The sequence below is a fragment of the Lepeophtheirus salmonis genome, chromosome Z, assembly GCF_016086655.4.
Source record: "Lepeophtheirus salmonis chromosome Z, UVic_Lsal_1.4, whole genome shotgun sequence".
In the NCBI taxonomy this organism is placed as follows: Eukaryota; Metazoa; Arthropoda; class Copepoda; order Siphonostomatoida; family Caligidae; genus Lepeophtheirus; species Lepeophtheirus salmonis.
This window is the reverse complement of record NC_092584.1, coordinates 17142670-17154731: the sequence shown is the minus strand read 5'-3', so window position 1 is coordinate 17154731 and position 12062 is coordinate 17142670.

Sequence of the window (12062 nt, the reverse complement as noted above, 5' to 3'; positions counted from 1 at the left end):
TTGAATTTGATGTTATAATTAGTGTAAAACTAAGGGAAAGCAATGCTTTTTAATGTTTTCTTTTTTTGAGAGGCATATCTTTGGGGCCCAATTAGAGGATGAAGGATTGCACGAAATTTTGAAAAAAAAAAAATGATTTCTTCAAGTATTCCATATTCCATAAAAAAAAAATATTTATGTTCGTTTCTTCCTTCAACTTTCATTCAACCATTCAAATTTGATGTTATTATTGAACAACTAATATTAGTATTTAACGACTATAGACTTTGTATTTACCAGCTTTAAGAAGAAGTTCATCAAGAGTACAAGAGTCTAGCAGAGTATTCTTAGTTGATTGATTGCTTCTATATATTTTTTTCTAGATTTAAAGTATTTTAGAAATGCATCAAAAACTTACTGCCATCTCTTATGGTACACCATCAGAAATACGTAAAGCAAGGTAGTAAGATATTATCATCTTTAACTACTGAAGAAGAACTTGAACTTCTTTTTAGAAGATCAAAGTTGTATGACGTGTTTCTGGAAACAAAAGAAAATGATCCCCAAATTTATACATGATTTTGTACATTGTACGTAAATTTGTACATCTAATACCAAAATGGTGTGTTCTACCTGGAGCCACAGGAACACACCACGTTTGTGTTTGTAGTATTCACCAGAATGTTGTATTAACGTCCTCAGTTTGTGGATCTCATTACAAAAAGCTTATGAAATCGGACGTTTGTGACATCGACAACAAACTGCATGGTTCACAGGTGTAAAAAATTTCCTGGCAAATCCAAATCGGAAGAAAAAGTCCAGGAACTTTTCAAAGAGAAATATTTCGATGAAGAAATTTAATTTACGCAATGGGTCTCAACTGATAGAACCATCCTCATTTCACAGTAATTACCAATTTCTGAATACACCACATTATTAAGTTTAAAAATTGGTGAAATGACTGCATATTCTTTCATCACAAAAAAAAACAATCCAACTACTTGAAAGAGCGCAAAGAAAAAATAAAATTGGATGAAGCCATTATACTTGGTGATTTTGTAGAAAATTACCAATATTTAATATAAAATGAAGTCCAATCATTTCATTGGTGTAAGAAATATAGAACTTTGCCCCCAATAGTCATATACTTCCGAAATGATTGCAGGGATTTACGATCTCACTCTTTTCGTGCAATTTTGTGACACATAATTTGTACATCATTATCAAAAAGAGTTTTTTTCTTCATGTTTTTGTCAACCAATTGCCCGCAAGTGTTGGAAGTAGAATATTTTTCAGATGGATGTGCTGTCCAGTACAAGAATTGCAAAAATTTGCTTAACCTAACTTTTCAGAATGAAGATTTCGGAATACCAACCAGTTGGTCCTTCTTTGCAACAAGTCATGGGAAGTCTCCTTGTGAGGGTGCTAGTAGTGTAGGAAAGCAACAGTTACGCCGTGCTAGTTTAAGCCGTCCAGTTTCAAATCAAATTTTAACCCCAGAAGCTGCCTTCAATTACTGTCGAGACAATATTAAAGGAGAAACTTTTTCTACATTTCTAAAATCCAGATGGTTGAGCGAGTACAGGCAAAAACTAGAAGAACGCATTTGGTTAGACAAAACTATTCCAGAAACTAGGAGTTACCATTAGTAAATTAGTTAATAGTTCGTGCCATTAGATGTTGGAACAATTGGATTTAAAGGAATTCCCAATGATGAAAACCTAGCTTTTTTTTCAAAATTTCGTGCAATCCTTCATCCTCAAATTGGGCCCCAAATATATGCCTCTCAAAACACAATAACATTCAAAAGCATTGTTTTCCCTTAGTTTTACACTGATTATAACATCAAATTCAAGTTCCTCACCCCCAAAAACATATAACTTGATACCAAAATCATGCTTTCATCATAAGTATGAATTCTAAAATCAGTGATTAAAGTTTTTAAATATGTGAGCGCCACCTAGTGGTAAGTATTTTAATAAGGGCCGTATCTTGCCGATTTTAAAATTATTTTTTTTGGAAGTATAAGTTTAATACCTACCATTTTTAAATATTATTTCACATAATTCAACCATTTGTATAAATATAATGGAAGTACCCATCAATGAGCTCTATTAAAATCTGGAATGAACCAAGGTGAATCATTGAACTGAGAAAAAAAAAAATATTGCGTAGAGTTAATGTTTCAATCTGAGAGAGTGATACAGAAATTACCTTTAACATTTTTCTACAAGGCAATTATAAAAAAGTTATCAAAAGTATAGTTTAGATTGAACATTTTATCCGTTAAAGTTAGAAGTTATCTTTTTGGTTAGGTATGTACAATTATATATAACGTAAATCTTAGTGGATAATTAAAAAGAAAGAGAGGATCGAAGGGTACAAAGATGATCACCTAATTAATAGTATTATTATTAGACAATATTGTGTGCGTGTTATTGTCATTTTTCACTGAATATTATGAAATAATTTTATATTCGTCATAAAAATTATATTTAATATTTAATTTTATTTTCTCTAGAGAAAATGAGATTTTATTCTTTTCAATTACATGTTTGGGCCAAAAAAATTAAGGAGTCAGTAGTTATTAGGTATGTTAAAAACGTTGTTGGAGGTGCTTTTACGACACAAAAATGAAATGGAAATTTTTATGTAATAAAAATAGTAATATTTATTTAAGTCACAGATGACAGTTAATATTTTCGAAATGGTACTTCAAGTACATTTTTCTATTAACCACCCTTTTTTATCAATCCATCACCTCACAAAAACTTTAACTTACCATATTTGCGGATCATACCAATGAATCCGTTTTATTTTTATGAATAATAACAACAAGAACTTTTATAAATCCAATTAATTATAATTTTTGGTACATAATATAAGTATGAATATATCTATAGTTTAATGTATATGCTTCAAGTTATATTATTTAATTATTTTTTTATTTGAAGGAATTTATTTAATTTTCATGAAGAAATGAATCATACAATTCACGGATAATCGTATAAATGAGAATTGTTAATTATATATTGATAATAATTATAATTTTTATTATTGAAGGACCAAAATCTTATAATAAATATTCAATATAATACAGCACATTCCTCAATGACAATTTTGGAAAATTGCATAATCATTCCTTTGACTAACTTTATCCCATCTACATGATTATTTCATTATTAATATAGGTGTAAACATTTTTCATCCATGGAACTGAAAACAGTTTTCCAATTAACACTAGTACATGTATTTTGTTAATAACTACGTCATTATTGAAGTCCATGGAAATAAAATTCCTCTAATTCGAGCAAACAGAACTTATATTGAATAAAAGTATATACTTTTTTAACGCAATTTATTAATTTGATAAATTAACTTTTAAAGTACAATTAATTTTTTTAGCCAAATGTCCTTCCATTTTTATCACAACCTTTAGAACTTCCTTAGTAATTATTACGTTCTAATAGCTACTACAAATTAAAGGTAGGAACAGCTCCAAATTGCAAAGTGTCTTTTACTAAGTTCTCATCCCTGGAGTGTTACAGAAGATTCTTTGGTGGAGCTAACGAAGATGCCGAGTAGGTGCTCAGTTCCTAGATGTTGGTCTAGATATCACCTTAAAAAAGGAGAGCCCTAAGTCGTGGATGAAACTGAGGACAGAATAACGTTCCATCAATATCCAAAAGATCCAGATAGACTCCAATTGTGGAAAAGGGTAATTCCAAGAGATTAGACAAAATATTCCCAACCAATACAATTATAATTTGCTCCTTATGTTTTGGCAATCAAGATTTCTTGACAAAATTGAGAGATGCTGATAGTTTCCTAAAAGAAGATTAAAAGATGACCCCATTCCTTGTTGGTTCCAAAACTGTCCTTCTTATTCATCAAGACATCAATCAGATCAAAGGAGCGGTAGATCAACTACTCATGCACGTTTCCAAGAAGAGTATTGGTAATATTTTAAATGTTTTTGCTTGTGTGTGTTGTTTCTCAAAATTCATATTCCCTATTGAGATTGACAATTTTTAGATAGATATTAATATGTATAGATTAATCGTTATACACTTTATCCTCTAGTTGAACGGAAAGTGTGGGCCAATAGTTTCTTGAAGTGGATAACGTTACTTCCATCGAAGAAATTAAGGCTCAATATCTCTCTTTAGATAATCGTCCTGCTGATATATCAATTGCAGATATTGAAAATTGACTCCTATTTGCCAGATTTTACATATTTTGATTATGTTCATGGATGAATAGTTATAAAGCATCAATTATAAATATTTCACGACATGACATTCATCATAGCCCATGGGAATTTTCGATTACCTCTCAGTAAAGGGGATCATATAATGAGCAAGAAATGGACTATCCAATCCATGTCTCAAGTACTAAATATTTTAGCTTTTCTGAACAGCTACATAGTTAAGGAGGAAAAGTTTGCTCATTTCAAATGCACTCAAAAGTGAGGCAGAATTTATTATTCAAACGGCTGAAATTTTCGATACTAAATTCAATTTTTCTGTTTGAACAATTAAATTCTTACGATGAAATAGATATTCTGTTGAAATATTAGCTAACTGTTTAATTTGGAAGCAAAAACAGACCTCTTGTTTGCAAGTAACTTCACATGCAAGTTATTCTTACAATGCCACACGTGTGTCCCATTTGATGATAATTTCTAGAGTAATCCCTTTCAGCACTGGCATTAACGATCTGCCGTTAAATACTTGAAATGTAGAAGTGAAAATTTGAATCTAATCAGAAAAATATCTATCTATTAATTGACAAAACTCACACAGCAAAGCAAGTGGACTATATTGACGGTAAATTATATGGATTGAATGAAGATTTTTTGCCCTCAAAAACTATCTTAACATTTATGATTAAAAGTTCGTGTGGGAAGTATGAGGACGCTGTGAGCTTAAATCCTGTTACCAAACTCAACTCCAAAATATTAAAACAACTTTATGATCTTGTGCTACAAGCTGTAAATAAAGCTGGATTCCGAGTGTTGGTACACTTCTCGACAACTTCTTTACAAACCGAAAATTGGTATTCGAATAATTACTTTCTGGTTCACCATTGAGCTATTACATTCACTCTTTTGAAGAAGAATCTAGGGGGGGGGGATCCTTTTTTGATTTAACCCATAATTTTAAGAACTTATACAATAATTTCGTCCATAGAAGAACTTTGGAATGCCCTAATTTCCGTGGAATTAAAATTGAATCTCCAAAGTTTGAACATCTTGAGTCTCTATACAACATTGAACCCGGAAAGTCAATTAAATATGCACACAAGTTGACTGATAAAGTGCTCAGTCCTAGTGTAATCGAAAAAACTAATTTCAAGTAACCTGATTCTCTGTTTTATCACAGCACTATTGATTCCCTGGGGATGTACTCAAAAATCCATCCCCATTTTCTTGAAATACTCCCTTTTCTAAAGTTGATTTGCAATTAAATTTGAGATCCCCCATCACTGGCTCCAGGAAAAGGGATAACCTTCAAAATCCCACACAAAGTATGGATGATGAACAAACCAAATTTTTAAAAGATTTTGGAGATTGGATAAAGAGGTGGGAGTTGAGTAAAAAACAAGACATTTGAGGTACAATTAGGGGTGTTATAAGAGACTCTTAGTAGTTTCTTCAAGTATCATTGGCGGGTTGCATCCCGTTTTGGGACCTGACAGTACCCAAAAATATCCCCAACATATGGGGTACAATTGGGAGGATGGTGGGTGCTCTTAGTAGTTTCTTCAAGTATCGACGTGAGGTTACATCCCGTTTTAGGACCCGGTGGTACCGGAAAACACCCCTCCCCCATATTCAGGGTACGATTGGGGGATTGTAAAGGACTCTTAGTAGTTACTTAAATATTGCCAGTACTCGAAAACACCCCTAAAATTTGGGGGTATAAAATGACAATTTATAAAGTATACGGCTCCGTTTTCTCATACATTTATACGAAAATGTTTTATATAAATTGTCCTTAGACGAATATGTTTTATACGAAGTTACCTTTTACCATGAAAATAAGTGATGTTAAGGAAGTGTTGGTTAAAGAAGATCCAACCCATAACAAGAAAAATTTGGTAAAGATTCTGTCAATATTCAATGTTGATAGTTCAATGGAATGTGATTGTGATGAACTTGATTCAAATTTATTATTTTTTATAAGTGGGTATGTAGCTCGAAACCTCAAGAAATCGTTGTCATGCAACTGTTGTCAATCCAAATTTTGTTCAGTAAAAGAATTTGCTAACATTAATTTTGAATAAGGATTTATGTATGATGAGTCTCAAACAGTCACTTTCATCAATATGATAAATGGAGGAAGACTTGCATATCCTTCAAATTCAATTTATTTAATTAATATCGTTTCCTGGAATCTATTTGAAGCAATTACACAAATACAGACGCCAGATCAATATTTTTAAATTGTGCTCATCAAAAATATATATTTGTATCTATGATTTAAATTATTTATCATAAAAACAGTGAGTTTTTTGATAATATTAAATTTATGTGTAATATTTCCGACAATATTTTGAAAATTTCTGCCACTATGTTAAGGTTTAATATTTTTATGAAAAATTCATAATTCATAAAAACTAAAATAAAAGACAATCATATGCCTTAAACAAGAAGAGTTCAACAAAAAAAATAGTAAACATTAATTAAGTCTACTGTGTATGTCATATTTTATTAAAAACGTAGCTACAATAGTAATTATTGTTATAGAATTATTTAAAAGATTTGGAGAAAATTGTTCAATAAAGAATAATATTATTATATTCTCTATGAATAGAATTCAAAGTCGTACTTACTAGGGTCTATAGGTTTTGTGAGTCAAAATGAAGCTTTAAGTCCCCCTTAATATGATACCATCCTGATTCTAGGATGAGGCATCTACCTGTATACTGTCCCTTAGAAAATACTTTGCCTAATATAAACATAAAATTCAAAATAACACGTGACCTCATTTTTTGAGGAGCTATGAGAAGAAAATTCAATTTTGGGCTTAGAAAAAGTGCAATAACTCAGTGGTTATCCAACAAATATAAGTCAAATTGGTTTAAACAAAATTCTACACTCAATATACATTGCAAAAACCTATGTATTTGATGTCCTTGATTCATTTTTTTTTTTTTTTGTAACCTAACTAACTACTTTGTAATTAATAATTAAGTCTCTTGGTTTTGTGTTCCTCGTTTCACGTTACTAGAAAAGTGTTATTAATTATTTTAAATTTAAATGTCTTCTGGTTCTTTTACAAGCTGTAAAGCCTTGAAGATCTTCGTAAAAAGAAGAGAGATAGACATGAGACAACTGAAAGTATTCGAGATTAGTTTTTTTCTGGAATCGGCATCGCGAAAATAATTTCTTCATTTGTGATACCGATTCTTATGTATGATTATTTATTACTGGCTTATAACTATTAGTATTTATTATTTTCTAAGTTATTTAAAAAAATTTATTAAATATATCTGTCAAGTTATAAAAAACGACCATTTGAATTTGTTACTTGAGTCTTATAATTTTTAAAGATCCTAGTTAGTATTAACATAGTTTATCTGTGTGTATTTGTCTGTTATGTATGTTTTATCTTAGAAAAACAATGATAGAAACGCATTTATTTCAATACCATACCAAAATTGTACCTCTTTAATGATGAGTGTATAAAATATTGATGTGTAGACCATATATACTGTTTAATTACGTTTATTACCATGATTCAAATTGGTTTAATTACATGTAGTTATTGCTCTAGTTCTTTTACACAATCTGTAAACGTGAAGACACATATTAAAGGTCTTCATGAGAAAATAAGGAAAAACCAAATGTCATGACTGTAATATTTTTTCCAAGAACATTTCATATTTAGTCAATACTATTCACTTATTCTTAATATATTATTGATTTCTTCGCTATACTGATAGTTTTTTTTATTTAAAAAATATACGTAATATTAAGATAATGATGTATATCCCCAATCTAAAGAAAATATAATAAAAAATACCCATAAATAACTTAAAAGCAGTCGTTACAAGGTAACTATTAGTAGTTTACCGTATTCATACACGAACATGTTCTCTTTTTTTTTTGTTTTTCATATCTACATGGGTATAGTATGAAACTAAGATGAAAGCGCCCCTTTATATAATCCCAGGTGAAACTCATAATTAATTAAAGTGTTCTTAACAAGTAATGATGAGCTTGTAATATTGATCACAGAGATAAGTCTTATAAAAATAATAAAATATAAAAATTATAATAATATTTAGTCTTTTTAATTTAAAACCTGGATATTTAGTTATTATAATATAAATTTATTTCTTCCATTTTGAACTTTGGACAAACAACACCTTCATTGAAGTAAAGAAAGAAAGATAAATGCATTTTAAATAATAATATAAATATTAATCTGGGGAAAAATGAAAATATAAAAAAGTTGCAGGCTTATATGTGAAGCTTAGCTTCTTTTTTTTACTTATGATGAGCTGCGTGATGTATTTGCAAGCTTTCCAAACATGTAAAAGTACAAAAGCAGGATCCACATTGGAATTTTTTTATCGTTGCATGAATAATGTCAATATGTGACTTCAAGTCTCCTGAGCGTGTAAAAGTACAGGAGCAGTCACTACAATGATATTTCTTTATTCTTTCATGAACCCTTTCAATATGCGTCTTCAAGCTTCGAGAAAATGTAAAAGATTTAGAGCAGTGTGTACATGTGAATTTTTTGATCTTCTTATGAACAGTTTCAATATGTGTTTTCAAACTTCCGGACTGTGTAAAAAAATTAGAGCAATAGCTACATTGGTATTTTTTAATCTTTTCATGAACACCTTCGATATGCTTCTTCAAGTTTCCAGAGAGTGTAAAAGAACTAGAGCAGTAAGTACATGTGTATTTCTTTATCTTCTCATGGACACCTTCAATATGTGTTTTCAAGTTTCCAGATTGTGTAAAAGAACAAGAGCAGTAAATACATGTGAATCTTTTTATTTCCTTATGAACACCCTCAATATGGGACTTTAAGCTTCCAGACTGTGTAAAAGAACTGGAGCAGTATCTACATTGGTATTTTTTGATCTTCTCATGGACAGTTTCAATATGCTTCTTCAAGTTTCCAGAGAGTGTAAAAGAACTGGAACAATAACTACATTGGTGGTTCCTTATCTTCTCATGAACACCTTCAATATGCATCTTCAAATTTCCAGAGAGTGTAAAGGAACTAGAGCAGTAACCACATTGGTATTTCTTTATTTTTTCATGAACACCTTCAATATGCCTCTTCAAGCTTGCAAAGCATGTAAAAGAACTAGAACAGTAATTACATTCGTATTTTTTCTTGTTATGAACACCTTCAATCTCCATTTTCAAGTCTTCCGATCCTTTAAAAGAACTAGAGCACATTATAATTTAATATTCATCACAACTACTAACTGTTAAAGGATTAAAAAACAAAACAAAATTGAAGGCAATTGTTAACTTAATTTAATGCTGCATTTTCTCCTTATTTTAGTGATCCATTTATTCGATGGGAACGTTGTAATTTGAATTTTATCGACAAAGTTCCGAATTCCTCTTTTCGCCCTCTATAATTGTAGTTGGATTACAAAAAATAACTGAATCAAGGGCTTTAAATAGGTTCCTACGATCTATACAGTATATTGTTTGTAGATATAATTTTTTTGACACCAAAATATTTTTTATTTGTTATTGTATTTTTTCTAAGCTGAAAATTGAATATTCTTCTCATACCTCCTCAAAAAAATGACGTCACGTGTTGTTTTGAATTTTATGTTTACATGAGTCTGGGCTGAGAACATTGAAATATATTGATGGGAAAAGATATTTTTATGGCGGTTTGGCATTGTGTCGTACACGTCTTCTTATATATACAGCTCGGTAGAAGAGAGTTCAGCTGCTATAAAAATGGAATGGGTAGGGGTGTTATTAGATTGAAGACACATTTGAACTATTCAACAATAACCCTACTCATTGTTTTTTTTACATCGGCTGAGCTAATGAAATTGGTTAAATGATTGGTCAAAACTAAAGGGCTCTAGGGAAAGAGCGGTCAAGGGGAAAATAAACAAGTCAATCTCAAAGACAGGGAAGAATATTTTCCTAACGTAACCTTCCTTGCCTTGAGTGTCCACTCTTTGCCAAGAGTCCTTTATCCAAAACAATATCCTAAAAGAAGAAGAAAATTAACCCCTATCGGGATAATTAACTAATTAATTCTGTAACTATCATAGAACTTTTGACTTTTGCAACTCTTGTCTTTATCCGTTTCCTAGAGGCCGACTAATTAAATATTACCGGTGCTGTGATATCCCATCCATTCCAAGGATTTATCGAATATATCATTCACAGTCAGTTCTGGGAACACTGAAATGAATATGGAACGATATCTTCTTTTGGCGTTTGCTTATTTTACTAGAGTGCAAATGGATTTATCATATTTTCTCCAATCTGTATATATATAAAAGAGAGGTTGTGTGTGCGTGTATATATATGTCCTTTATAAGTTTTTCCACCATTGAACCTAGGAGGCTGAAATTCTGCAAGGGTCCCTCTTTTGAGCTTGGACAGGCTTAGACGGGGGTGTCGATTTTTGGGGAGGTCATACGCAAACCCCAAAAAACTGTTTTTTGTAGCTCAATGAGACTAAATAGGGTATTGAGTTATTTTGATTAATAAGTGATTGGCGTTTCAAAACACAACTCTACAAATAACTACGTTTTCTAAATTTATTCAAAATCAAAAAGTTATGGCCTAAAAATAAAATCTGTGAAAATTGCAATTTTGTTAATTTCAGGTGCAAAAAAATGAACTTTCAATGGAATATGGGATTAATAAATGGAATAAAGTTTGTAGAAATTGGTCTGGAGATTCGTTTGCATATAAATTTGCCAAATAAAAATTGATGTTTAACTGAAATATTTGTCATTTTCTAAATAATTTTTCAATTTTTTTTTCATCAAACGTCAATTTTCATTCTTTTTAAAGAAAAAATGGCACAAGATGATGCTTTTTGCGCAAAAAAAAATGTTGATGCAATATCTTGTATATTTTGGAACATATTTTTGCATTATTTGCAAAAAATGAAGCAGTTATTGATTGTTATTTTTTCGACAACATTCATAACTTTTTTGTTTTTGCAAGTAAGAAAAAATATAGGTAGGCTTTTGGTTCTTTTACAATTCCAATAAATCCTATTAACTCTTTTTTTGGCAAAATTAGTGCAATTTTTTTTTCTGAAGTAAATAAAAGATGGCTTTATCATCTAGGTAATTGCAATAATGAGACTTGGTATATATTACCTTATTTAACCGGATTTATATAGTGTGAAGAATCCAATTATCAGGATCATTTTCGACACCAAAGAAAAATTCGAATTATAATGATTAGTATATAGAAATATATTTTTTAATTATCTTAATTAATTTGATCATTTTCAATGTGATTTCCCTTTCCCTCCTTAGCCCGAGCAACGCCGGGTAATCCCTAGCTATTTTATGATATTAATAAGGTAAACGCTGTAAATTGAAACTAACTGCTAGATAAGAACTTGGTGCAGCACTTCCGATTTAATGTTTTTAAAATAGAATGGGTATAATACAAAATAATACCTATAAGTGAATCTAATTCCATTGCAGAATTGGAAGATATAAGGCTGATAAATGTAGAAACATCTTCTTCACTTGTATAATTAGACTCTTTTGTATCGAATAAAATTGATGAAATTGATTTTACAAGTAGGCTTACAAGAAATTATTTTAGTCAGCCTTAAAAAAACTGTCCACAACTGATATAGTAATTCCCACCAACATGCTATTCATACCACCCAAAATGCCTTTCTTGGGTACGAATTAATTTTACGAAGAAAAATAAAATTAACTTTATTTTTATATAGTTTTTAATGGGCTAGTCCTATGGATGTTTGATAGGCGGAATGAAATGTTTTGGAAGATAAACTCCCTCCATGTTCCTTTGAGGGAGTCTCCCATTTTTTATTCTATTCTGCAAACTTAATCAAGAAATCCTTTTGTTCCCACTC